The 14,037-nt window shown below is 44.5% G+C and overlaps 1 protein-coding gene across 1 annotated transcript in view; it reads right to left on the bottom strand.

Annotated features, from left to right (window-relative positions):
• Window positions 1-14,037, bottom strand: part of LOC107999768 (uncharacterized) — a 109,431-nt gene that overhangs the window by 92,650 nt on the left and 2,744 nt on the right. The window lies entirely within an intron of this gene.

Raw genomic sequence — 14,037 nt, 5'->3', positions numbered from 1 at the left:
GACCAGGCCAACCGGACTCATTTTCCAACGATTCCGTTGATTTTTACCGCTCGTCGTCTCAACCCTCGCCATCGATTCCTGTCAAAGTCGTAAAGAGAGGTTTACGGTTCGAGGTCATTAACGGCACGCGGTATCCCCGTAATGCTGGTAGTGAGTATAATCGCGCGATAAAACAGGATTCGGTGGATTTTAACCGTGCCAACTCAACTCGTTAAGTTAAATCTATCGTGGAAAATTATGTAAATTAGATTCTCGCCCATATATATATATATTTCCATAATCCATAGAAGAGATAAGGAGGACGAGCAGGATTTAATCCGCGCCCGATTTTCCCATAAATTCGGTCACCTTTCGATCGAATATACCTTTTCGCGCGCTCAAAATATCCCGAATCGTGGACGCGAGGAGAGTCCATCCTCTTCGAGGAGGAGGAGGATTAAAAAGAAAAGAGGCGACTTTTTTAACCCCCTGAAACCATACTTGGGAGGGGCAATAAAAATAAGGATGGGATCGTGATTCACCCTGGCGTGTTCCTTCCATGCCGCGTGACAGGGCCGGGACACCTACACGCGAGCCAAAGTCCTGTTCCCGGGGCGGATAAGCCACGTCAACTTGCCACCGCACCGCGACGGAACACGTACCTGAAAGAGAGGAGGGGGGAAGAGGGGGAGAGGATAGATCTTTGGAGAAGTAATGCGTCTGTCCGGCCGATTCGGGCACACGACGAAAATCAATCAAGTCCATTAAGGGTCTCCGAACCGGACGGGTATTATAATACATTATAATACGATACGAGCTAATGTAACGCGATATCGTGGACGACGTGGTACGCCGCGACTCATCCGGAGAGACGTCGGACCCTCCTCTCCCTCCCTCTCGTGTCATTAATGAAGATCCATTTAACGTGACGCTCCGTCGATTACGAAATCGACGATTACGATTCTCGCGTTCTACGTTGAATACGCTCTGCTGGCCCGTTCACGTGAGTCGAGGGTGAAAAGCAAAGGAGGGAGAAGGCGATGTGACGAAAGAATACGCGAAGTATTCAATTTCATAACGGTTTAGTACGTGTTCCTCGATATCTATCTTTCTACAAAGTTAAATTGAGTAGCAAAGAGAAATAGGGAGCCTGGTATAATAAATATATAAGCGAGAAGGGTTAATTCAATTTGACTTTTGATAAAATTTCAACATTTCGTAAACTCTCTCTCTCTCTCTCTGTATGTAATTGCTGTTTGATAAAATTCTCAAGCAAACAGGAACGGACGATAATAACACGCCGATCGTTCTTTCCACGCTGGAACAAAGTAGAGTTCTCATTGATTTTTATCGATCGTATACTCTTGTTTGTATATATATGTATATATATATATATATACGAACACTGCACGGACCTGCTTGACCTTTCGAATCGCCGAATCACTCTGCGCGATGAGAACGTAACTCGAGTTACAACGATGCGTTACGTAAACGCGTCACATTAGATAGATAACATTAACCGGAAAACATTGGTATTTATTTTCAACTCGGTTATTATCGCATCGTTTTCTGATATTGCTTCATCCTGTGCTGGTACAACAGTGCTGTAACGCATCGGAAAAATCCTCGCGACATCGAGCTACGTTTCGAGTCGAGGTTCCAACAGACGAGAGAAGAGAAAGAAAAAGAGCGAAGGAGGAGAAAATTGTTTAGAGATGGAATAATCGATTCAACGGGGAGTTGCGATTCGTCGCTCGTTAATCGAGCTTATCGTCGAACACGGAATCCGATTGATCCGTCGTCGTGAAAGCAACCTCTATGAGGGGGAAAATCGTTGCCTACAACGCTGCGAATCGGCAAAGGATTGATCAAACCGACTACCTCCGCCAGGAATCGATCATTGACCGTCTCCATTCCTTCGATTGGATTACAACGAGATATCGACCGGTCCGATTGAATTTTTAGAAATCCGTTTCTGATCCCGCGATTTCGCGAGATTCGGCGAGCGGAGCGGGGCGAGCCCGTCTATTTTAAGATGGCTGCACGATTGGTTTAACGGTTGTCGCGAGGAATGCATCATCGACGCGCTAAGACCATAAATAATCACGCGTGCGTGACCAACACGCGTGCGACGCCGCGAAGATTCCAGATCGATCGTATCTGTCCGAGGTGTTACGTCGCATAAATTTGTTACGCGCTGTGAATGCAGTATCCTGTCCGGGTGGAATGCGAGAGATCGAGATCCGTTTACATTTTTCAATAACTCGGTGGGGAACGAACGATTATTCGAAAATTTGCGCCTTCCAATCCCGCTTCCCTTCCTTTCTCTACTAGATTTAAAACGTCAATTCCGATAATGGAATACCTAGAGTTTCGTATAAACTTGTGGAAAAGTCGCGATTTTACGAGGGGGGGGAAAGACAACCATCGATCAACATCGAAATTAATCCAGCCGTCCGAGGTTAATCGTTTCCAACTCGGCTACAAAGGAACGAAAGTGATCTCCCGCGCCGTTCCATTCATCATCCGCTCGGATCGGCGAGGAAACTCGCGCCTCGAGCCACCTCGGATAATTATTTTTCCTCTCTTGGCGTGACAAGATCGTCTCCATCTCGGATGCGATCGACTATCCGAATCCGTTATCGGATTCGCCGATCGAAAAGTGGATTCGCTGCAAGTCGCGAGTCTCTTTCGTGTTCTCATCGTTTCTTTTCCGTTTCTTCCTCCTTTTTATGGAAAACTGGCAGTAAGGGGTATTATTCGGAATAATTTCAACAGCCATTTCTCCCTCTCCTCGACAATAAACGTGGATAACGTTGCCTCCTCTTCTTCTTTATTCCTTCGATGATTGGGATGATTAATTTTCCTTAGCTTGGTAAATGTAAATATATTTTTATGCTCCAACGATTATGGATTATCCTTCTTTCGAGCGTGTAAATATATTTATCTCGAGGAGGAGAGCGTCGAACGTAACGGATACGACAATTTCCAGGAAACGGTGAAATCAATCCAACGGCTATCCCGAATTTAAACGCCAACTTTGTTACCTAACGTCTCTATTATACGGTATAATCTCCCATCGCGGTGGATATTATATTCTTCTTCTCCGTCGAAAATGAGAATAATCCGAGAATATAACTGCTTCTAATTCACGGCCTTATCTTCCTATATTCGAAATACCGCTTTCGATGTTTCTTCAAACAAGAATATTACGCGATTACGGGTATGCTGTATAAACTCATCCTCCGCCCCGAGCGTTTAATTACGACATCGACGGCAGGGTACAACATCCGTCGAGCGCACGAGAAAAGGAACGTTGACTCGAAAATTTTATTCCCCTCTTCTGTTGCGCAGGGATACGCGACTCGTCCCAGCCGCGGCACGCTCGTGAGCAGAGATCGTGACTTTTCCAAAAATCCCAGAAAACGCGCCCGTTAAACGTTTTATACATAACCTCGAATTCTCTCGTTAATTCGAACGGTGGAAGAAAAGGAAATGCGCTCGATCAATTCTTCGTGCTTGTTGAAAAAAAGAGAGGAAAGAGACGCGACGATTCTTTCTGTTTCACGCGTTAATTGCATTTCATTTCCAACCTACGTCCGGGATATTTCAATTAAAATCAGTGGGCCAATCAGTGAGGCACGCGGTGAATAGAGCGCGGCTCTATCGCGTGGGTGTCAACAGACGCTTGCCCCCCTGAAGGGGACTCTAGGAGGAGGACAACGCTCCGCAACACGTTGTTTTCGTGCCTCGATTATCTTACATCGGTTTTCCTCTCTCCTCGACCACCCTGCGTACAAATTACGCACCGTGTTTTCGTTTCCTAGGTGTTCCCGATTTTTCGTCTCGGCCAGGGAAACGAGAGAGATTGTTAACACGAACGTTCGATTGATTCGTCGTTCCGATTTGTCCCGGACTCTTGAGGCATCGATGTTCCCGTGTTGTGGACGATGGCCGATTTTTCCAGAAGATAGGCTGTTTTGTAGCTTTTTAACGGGAGAGGAATTGTACGATAATTCGAGCTGGCTGTTCGTTTCCGATTTTATGGGTTTACGTAACAGGGATGTTTGTCGGGGAGGAATTTAAACGAGTTCCAGAGACAGGAGTGAGGAATGTTTTCTTAAACCGATTATTGAAATCGATTCCTCCCCAACGCGATATTATACATACTTTCTTTTCCTGCTATCAACCCCGGTATTTTCAAGTATACCTATTTACATTTTAAAACTCGGAATACAAAAAACTCCCTGTCCACTCTCGACGCATTGTCCAAAGCTCGATCGAGATTGTAAACAAGCGTGATAACCCGCAAGATCCACAGATTCTTTGAAAAAGAGTGCGCGGAATAACCGATATAAATCCCCTCGTTCAAATATCCGACCGCAACGAGGAAGTACAAGGAGGAGACACGTGAGAAATTACCAGGGAGGACGTCACCTCGAACCGAAATGCTACCTTTCGGGATGCAACCGCAATAGGCGAGAGGAGGGGGGCGCCGCAGCGTTCGTGCGCGCCTCGAGGGTAGGAATTAGCATATCGCGATCGCGGCCACACCGATAGTGGGCCGCGACAAAAGTTCATTAACGAACGAATCGAATTCGAATTCGAATGGCTAGGCTCGGCACATTGCGTGCCGCGCGAGCATTGGCCTCGCGGAAAGGTTACGCGCTCCACTCTTTTTATAATATACTTGGAATTTTTCAAAGTTTTGAATATAATTATTCATCGAATCGAACAATAATAATCCCTCCAATTTGCACCGGCTTGTATATAAGTATATGTATATAAGTGGAGGATCCGAGGCGATGCACATTTTTCATTCCGGAAATTATTCCCGCAAAGTGGAAGAAAGGGGTAGGGAAGGAAGAAAGGAGGAAGGGGAGGGAAGTCGGTCGCTCGACGACACCGAAACCCAGATAAAATTACTAGCCGTTCCCAGTGCGCACAGGCTCGCCTCGATTGCTCGGAATAATAAAATAAATACTTGTTACCGGTCGACACGAGGCACGAAACATCGAATCCGGCCGCCGATATAAATTGTGCCGAGCGAGAGCGATACGCGTCGGCTAATGCCGCCCGTATAATTCAATACCCCTCAATGAAAGTCACGTAGAGACGCGATTTTGCGTACCCTCTCCCCCCCTCTCCCTCTCTCTTTCCGTACGGTTAACACGCACGTACGGCGCAGTGGGCGGATCGGGACCCCCCGAAGTGCGAAAAGTTAGATGGTGCGTTATTATTTTTAGGGGACGATAAATATTTTTCGAGTTAAAGCTAAAGGCCGCGTCGCCCTGGGCGCCGATTTATCCCTCCTCCCTCGATCGACCATTTGCATAGAGGGAGCGAGGGTTGGATATCGATCGAGGCGCCCTCGATCCATCGTAAATCACTCGCGTCTCTAACCTCTCGCGAGAATCATTCCTTCTCATTAAGCCCCTCCTGTTTACGCCGATTCCCGGTATCCTCCATCCTCGTTTCGCTGAGCAAATCAGCGAGGAGCGATCGCGAGGAGGGAGGAAAATAACCTGATCGAGGTTTTCTCCTCTCCTGAAACGCAAACGAGGCATTACTCGAAACTGACTTTCACGTTTACTTACGACGTTTACTGTCGGCAATTCTTGTAAATTTTCCTATTTTAATTTTTTGAAAATCCCTCTCTCTCTCTGCCTCTCCGTCTGTCGCGATTAACTTATTAGCGGAGGATAGTTGAGAAATCAATCGTCCAACGTTCGGGGATGGTCAATAAATTTTCCCGTTTTATCACCGTCCGACGAAATTGATTTCTCTTGTAAAGATAGATTCGCGAGGAGCGGCGTTCAGAAGTGACAGGCGACAAATTTTATCCCGTCGTAAAAGCCGGCGAAAACAAGCCGTGGAGGAAACGGCCGTTCTATCTTGAATTACAACCCTCGATTCCATCTCGACACGCCGTTTATCGCCTTTCACCCGCAAATTACGCATCTACTACTACATCTGCTATTCCCGGCCGGGGAGTCCGCTAAAAATGTCTCAATAAAGGCTAACTGTTCTTCCCTGCCGACCGACAATCGGACAACATCGACGAGACGCGATAGGCGAGGCAGGTGGCGTGGAAAAGAGAAATAACCACGGCGATGAACCAGGCGAGATCCTCTCTCTCTTTCTCTCTCCCCGTCGATTATACGCGGCCGAGGTTAATACGAGGCTGTTGGAACGAGGCTGTTCGCCAATTCACCGGTCACCGCCCGATTATTCCTCGACGACGCGAAAATTGCCCCGATTTCGACGCTTCCACGTGTCGATTTCGCGCCGAAAAACCTACGACCGGCTATCGACGCGGCCGGATAAGGTTCGTTTAACCCGATAAGGGGTATCGGCCGTGGAACAAGCATCGTTTCGCTCGGCCTGTCTATCTCTATCGGCTACGATGTTACGGATAGGCCGACGCATTTTTGGCGATGCTGCGATTCCGACGAGAATTAAAGCGATTTCGAGATTTAAAGCGCGCGTTAATCCGGGGAACGCGGGGAATGCGAGGAGATAGGCGGCTCCAGATAAATCCAATTATTTTCTTTCTTTATTTCCTTCTTTTCCTCTTCGAGGTTTAATCGAGGTTTGTGAAGAGCGAGGAAATTGGAATTATTCGTGGAATAAAGTGTATATTCGTTTACCGATTTTCGATCAGGTTCGACAATTGCGGTTAGAGAAGGGTCTTCGAATTCGACAAACGACACGTAATTGCGTTGCTCGATCCATCAAACGGACGACGACCCAATTCTATCCGTACCACTGTTCGAGCTCGTACTTGCGTATACGTACGTACATTGTAATTTTACGGGGCGGCATTTTCCACGACGAATCTTCGAAGTCTCGAAGAAAGTTCCCAGAAATCCGAATCCGAATCAAACTTTTCCTTTTCATCTCGCTCCTCAATGGATATTTTTTCGCGAACAAAGAATATAGCGAGGTCTTTCTTGCTTCGCGAATAATAATTTTTCCCTCTCTTTCGATTAATTTTCTTGGTCAAGCTCCGTTCCTTTAGCTTTCGATTATTTCATGACGCAACGTAGATTTACAATTTCACAATTTTTGTTATCCCATACGATTTCCAGTCTTTGCGCAGTCGAAGGACAGTTTCTCGTTCGCACTTTTCGGATTCATTTTGAATATTACGCCGCACGCCTTTATATCACTGTTAATGGAACGGTAGCTCGACATCGACTGAATCGTATATTTAAGCCTGTGTTTATATTCCTGGCTTAAATATAAAAACTATCAACAATCGTATAGTATTGTAACCTATTAATAACACGCGTATATAATAAACGTGTTATAGAATTTTGTTGACACAATCTTCAAATTTCCCTCCTGCTATATACTATATATATACTATATTTCCTCATTGTCTCTTAACAAGAGAGTCTTCAACGTTCATCGAAAATTGCAAATGTAAAGCATTCGAATATTTTTGTACACTATATTCCTTCATTGTATCTTAACAAGAGTCTTCAACGTATATATATTTCGTTTGCTAAAAATTGCAAATATAAAGTTCGAATATTTTTCTAACCCATTAATAACACGTGTATACAATAAACGTATTACAAACTTCAAATTTCTCTCGTATATACTATTGCCTCATTGTCTCTTAACAATTTTTGATGAAAATTGCAAAAATAAAGCTTTCGAATATTTTTATAACCCATTAATAACACATATATATAATAAACGTATTGCAAAATTTTTCTGACACATTCTTCAAATTTTCCTTCTATATATATATATATATACTACATTTTCTCATTGTCTCTTAACAAGAGTCTTCAACGTATATATATTTTCATAAAAAGTTGCAAAAATAAAGCGTTTGAATATTTTTGTAACATTAATAACACGTATTACAAAATTTTGCTGACACAAACTTCAAATTTCTCTCGTATATACTATTGCCTCATTGTCTCTTAACAATTTTTGATGAAAATTGCAAAAATAAAGCTTTCGAATATTTTTATAACCCATTAATAACACATATATATAATAAACGTGTTATAGAATTTTGTTGACACAATCTTCAAATTTCCCTCCTGCTATATACTATATTCCTTCATTGTATCTTAACAAGAGTCTTCAACGTATATATATTTCGTTCGCCAAAAATTGCAAATATAAAGTTCGAATATTTTTCTAACCCATTAATAACACGCGTATACAATAAACGTATTACAAACTTCAAATTTCTCTCGTATATACTATTGCCTCATTGTCTCTTAACAATTTTTGATGAAAATTGCAAAAATAAAGCTTTCGAATATTTTTGTAACCCATTAATAAACGTATTACAAAATTTTTCTGACACATTCTTCAAATGTCCCTTCTGCTGTACACTATTTATTCCCTCGTTATCTCTTACAAGTTTTTTCATTTCGTTCATCAAAAATTGCAAATGTAAAGTTGGAATCCTTTCGTTATCCCTTTCGTACACACACATATATTACAGATATATATATAGGTGCGCGTCTCGATCGTGCCAATTATACGTGCACGATAATATGGTATCTCGCATGATGGCCGAGAGTAGTAGGAGCACGCGTAACGTAAAAACGGCGACGACGAATCGAAAACGAACCCGTTCCTCTCGTACGCGGGTGGTCGGAGGGGGAAGGGTGGACGGTTAATTAGGAATCGACGGGCGGGTAGCGGTGGATCCGGTATTCGATCCGCGTAAACGTACCTACGCCCCTAAATCTCCCCCCCTGCCCCCTCGTCCCGCGTTGGGAACGTGATCGGGGGTCAATTGGCGGGTCCTTAAATCGCGATCCTTAGATCCCGATGCACGATGACAAATCGCTGTTATATATGCTCCCGTTTCTCTCTCTCCCTCCTGCGGGCCGAAGGAAGAAAAGGAAGACGGTGCGTGCGAAACCCACAGCGAGCGTAAATCAAAATTTGCTCGCGTCCCCCAACGTTGCCAACGTTGTATTTCTTCTTTCTTTTCCTTTCCTTTCTTTACGGCCGGTGCACGGGACGGCTATATTCGAAGGACCCTTCTCGAACGGAATGTTCTTCGAAAGATTCTCCGCTGACGATTGTTGCTATCTCGATAATTTTCCCCAATTTTTTTAACTCTGGTTCTAACTCCGGAATCTAAAGCTCTGTGCAACGGAAGGATCTTAAATGCGCTTAAACGTTGAAATTCAACAACTTTGACTTAACAATTTGGAGGGCGCAGGAAAGGGCGGGCGAAAATAAGCGATCGAATATATTCCCCTTCCCTGGCACAACGATAATTCAGAATTGCGCCGGATTAGACGCGTTTTCGCGTCCCGTCCGACTAACCGAGTTTAACCGAGGCGCCTCTTCCTTCCCATCGACTCCCATTAATTATCATTTCTAAGATACGCGACCTCGCGCTCCGGCTTCGCCATGTATCACGCGCGATCTCGCTCTTTCGTAAATCATATTTAATACGATCCTCGAGCCGTGCTGATAATTCCAAGATACGATATGTATATATATATATATATGTATATACATATATCGAGAGAAAAATCGCGAATCTCTCATTCTTCGAGGCAATAATCCATACGTCGTCCTTGAAACGATGATCGAAATCTTGGCAAAAGGTGATAATCCTGTCCGATTCCCTTCGAAACGACACGTGGAAGGAAGAGAGAAAGATTATAAAAAACACGTGTATATATATATATATATACACATATGGAGAGAAAAATCGCGAATCTCTCATTCTTCGAGGCGGTAATCCATACGTCGTCCTTGGCAAAAGGTGATAATCCTGTCCGATTCCCTTCGAAACGACACGTGGAAGGAAGAGAGAAAGATTATAAAAAACACGTGTATATATATATATATATACACATATGGAGAGAAAAATCGCGAATCTCTCATTCTTCGAGGCGGTAATCCATACGTCGTCCTTGAAACGACGATCGAAATGTTGGCAAAAGGTGATAATCCCCTCGAAACGGCGCGTCGAAGGAAGGGAGAAAGGTTGTAAAAAACGTAAAACAGGGTGTACGAGAGGATGGTGGAGAGGATCGTAAGCGAGCTGGATGGAGGAAATTCGTGGAGCATCCCCGGAGCGATATAGGCCACGACCTCGCGATCCCTCCGGACAGTTCCGTCTTCGCCTAATCGCGGGCCCGTCCTCTCCGGCTGATAGCGGCAACGGGTATCGGGGCCATTCAATCCCCTTTCCAAGCTTCCGTTATCACCGGCCCTCGCCGACTGATTTATCGCCCAGCCACCGCTGCCCCCCTCCCCTTCCCTCTTTCGTCTTGGACCGCCGCTACTACTGCTCCCCGACACACGATCGTGTTACACATCACGGAGCAGAAAAATCCGATCCCCGGCCGATGTCTGCTTCCGGAAAATAATTTATTCCGTGAAACCAGTCGATCGATTTTCGAGCGTGTGCGCCAAGTGCGTGCGTGCGCGCGCGCGCGCGCGGATATCGTGATTTACGATCGAGAATTTCTGCAACGATCGACGACACAGAATCAATATCCTTTTCGATCGATGTGGGTCTCTCTTTTTTTTTTTCGACCGAGAGAGGCGCGTGGGTGTTTCGGATTTTTATCGTTTCTTTCTTCTTTCTTTCTTTCTTCGATTCGATCGAACGTTCGCCAGTTTAAAAAGCTTTTTTTGTAAACGATTAGCGGTCGGAAGAAGGGAAAAAAGAAAGAGAAATTTTCACGGGTGAAAATCGAAGATGAAAGATCCTTTCGATCTCTCGGATGCGAGGCGCGGAAATTACGAAGTGGACGAAAATCGTTCCGGGAAAAAGAAAAGTGGATGTTGGCGTTTAGCGCTGGCTGGTAAGGAAAAATACGAAATCGAATTAATTAACACGTTGAAATTTCAATCAAGATCGACGCGTCGGTTGGCAAATCGCGTTATCGCGTTTCGATTGATTTATCTAGGATTGGAGGGGGGAGGAAGTCCCTCGGCTCGGCGAGCGGCCAATTCTTTCGTAATTAATCTTCGTTAATGATTCGCGATATCAGAAACGCGTGTCGAACGGAAAGATTAACGATTTTCACCATTTCCCTCGCCTCTCCAGCCGCCTTCCTTTTGCTCCATTTCCAAATACACGAGTATTCGCGCTAGAACGATCTTGTATCTCGAGGGAGGGGCGTTTCGACACATCTTGTTCCGCCGATCTCGAAGCTAATTTTCGAAGAAGGCCTCGTCGACTTTTAACGAAACGTACGGATTACGTTTGTAAGGAAGCTGATCGAGCGAGTATCTCGCAGAGGGATCTTCCGGTATCCTGCGCGAACAAATCGATCCCTTCCTCCCGATTTCCATACACCGACAACTTGGAACCCGATTAAATAATTTGCGGCTATCGTATGAAATCGTTGCTGTTATTTTCGAGCGATGAAAGGATGCAGGGTATAGGTGTATAGGCAATGAACAATCGATTATCGATCGTGAAAAAATTCTAAATTCTCCCTCATTCACCTCCCTCCTGTACCGAGTTTAATTTATTCGTCAGATTTACAACCTGTTATTATTACGCGTTCGATACGGTGCTTATCCTTTAAACTTGCCAGTAGAATTGTACGATTGAACGATACAGGATATATACATCGAGGCTGGGAACCTGGAAGAAAACGTCCAAATAACTACATAAATATCCGCGTTTATCTTTCCCTTATCTCCATTAGAATTGATTCTTTCTTCTCTTTTTTCTCTTTTTCCCGGAGCAAGAGGAAACGAGAGGAACAAGAGGAAAAAGGAGCGTTTACGAACAGAATTTATCGGATAGTAATAACGCGTGTGCGCAATATAATAAAAAGAATTCTGTGAAAAAATATTATTACATTGGCACATGTGACAAATAATTGTCGTTGGGAATTCTTATCCAAAAAAAAGAAAATATATATATAATGCATTTATCTGGTCAGTTGGTCGATAACTAATGAAAGAACAACGGCGGAATACGTATGACCAGATTTAAAAGGGTTAAAGACACCATAAAGCCATCGAATATAATTAAAGCCTTGAAAGACCACTCGAACCGAACTTTCCGCCTCGCCGCGGAGAAAGTCCAACCTTCGACGCACGAAACAAAAAGAAGAGGAGCGGATCGTTATTCCGTCCATCGCGTTTCGATCGAAATCAAAAAAAAAAAAAAAAAAGAAAGAAAAAAGGAAAGAAAAGAAACGGAAAACGGATTACTTAGAAACTTAGAGGAAGAAATTATAATATTTGTACGTGTCGCTATAGTTTCGCGATAGATCTCTCGCGAGACGGTACGAAATTCGGGCTCGAAAACGGGTCGTGGAACGCGGTTGAAGAGGACCGTCATCATCCGGATCGATCCATGAATATTTATGAGCGGCTTCCACTCCTCCTCCCCATCCCATTTATTTTTTCACCTGCAAATATTTATTAACAGGGCACACTATGCCGCGTTTTCGTGAGAAACGCGCGAGTTAATTGGTGGCCGGCAATTTATAACGCGCTGCACCCCGCCACCGTATAGCGTTTCCACCATCTCGTGGCCCCTTCATATTTTATCGATTCCCATAAAATCGTCTATTGCTCCGGTGGGAGAGGGATACAGCGATATACGAAGATGGACGGATCGATCGCGCTACGATCCCGCTACGAAACGGTTACGAGTAAATCAAAATATAAAAGGGTTAAAAACAACACCGGAAGAGAGTCGAAAATAGAACACTTAGTCACCGTGCGGAGAGGCGTGCGCGGTGTCTATTGGCAAGCCGCAAGTATTTTGGCAAGTTATACACAAATCGTAATTAAATCATTCAGGCCCAATGTTATTTCACCGAAAACCCACAAGGAAACTCGCAAAATTTTCCCCGACGATCAATTCACGATGGTCCAGAAATAATTCCGAACGTAATTCTCGTTTATACATCTCGAAAAAAAGGGAAGAAGAGAAAATGAAAAATATTCTCGATATTTCTACGATATTTCGTCGAGAGAAAAATTAGAGCGGAGGATAAGAGGTTGTTGGATGGAAGAGAGGAAAGGAAAGGAAAGGTGTTTCGAATCCAAAACCGCGCCTTACGTAAGAGAGAGTATTTTCGCAGGTTTCGTTTTAGGAAAGTTGGACGAGCGCACGGATTATCGGGTAAATAAGGCGTGGAATCGCATAGCGCAACGTTCCTTTCTCATCTTCCCTTCCGTCCAACAATTTCCCATCTCCCCCCACTTTTTGCTCGCCAATCTCTCGCCTCTCTCATCGTGGCGATTATTCGTGGCTCGCATAACGGAATCGCGCGTGTTGCGGATCGTTTTAAATCGGGATTCGAGTGGACGAAAACAGACGCGAAAAACGGAGTTTAGCGTCGCTCGGTAGCACGGTTATTTGAACCCTGTGTACACGAGACGCTTATCCCCGTTTCAAAAAAGAAACTTCAATCGGTCGGCGTGAATTTAGACCCACTAAACGACGGACCATCGAAGTTTCAAAGGTTAAAACGTGGACTACTTAAGAAGAGGTACACGTACTAGGCAGCGCATATTCTTGGATCAGCTCTCTCGCCCAGTCGCAGACCTGATCGCATTCTCTCGTTAATTTCGCCGATTCGAGTTCGGCCTCCTCGAGATCGACTGCTCTCTTCATTTGCATTTATTATTTTCCGATCTTCCTCCCTCTCTTGCTCTTTTCTTTTTCCTCCTTTTCCTCTCTCTCTCCCCTCTTCCCTCGTTCGACGAAATCGGCGCCGGTTAAAAAAGCAACCCGATTAACCGAAAAAATCGAAACCGGCCTTCGAACTACGGTTATCTTCCGTTCCGAATGGAAACGGCCGCTCGACTCGAATATAATAATCGCGATAATCGGGAATGTCGATCAAAGTCGGCAGTCGAACGGAGTTTCGAAAAAAATAAAGAGGATCGGGGACCGATCCTCGTACGAAATCGAATATCGAAGGAGTCTTGCAGGAGAATCGATTACGGAGAGGCAGACGACCGCGGCGAAGCATCGAAATAATACGACGGGGAGAACTATTTCGAAGAGATGGTACGTAATACGCGAAATTATTATTAAGACTGGATTCCTTTTAGAATTTTACGAGGATC

Source organism: Apis cerana, linkage group LG16, assembly GCF_029169275.1.
Source record: "Apis cerana isolate GH-2021 linkage group LG16, AcerK_1.0, whole genome shotgun sequence".
NCBI lineage: Eukaryota > Metazoa > Arthropoda > Insecta > Hymenoptera > Apidae > Apis > Apis cerana.
This window is presented reverse-complemented; position numbering and strand designations above follow the sequence as displayed.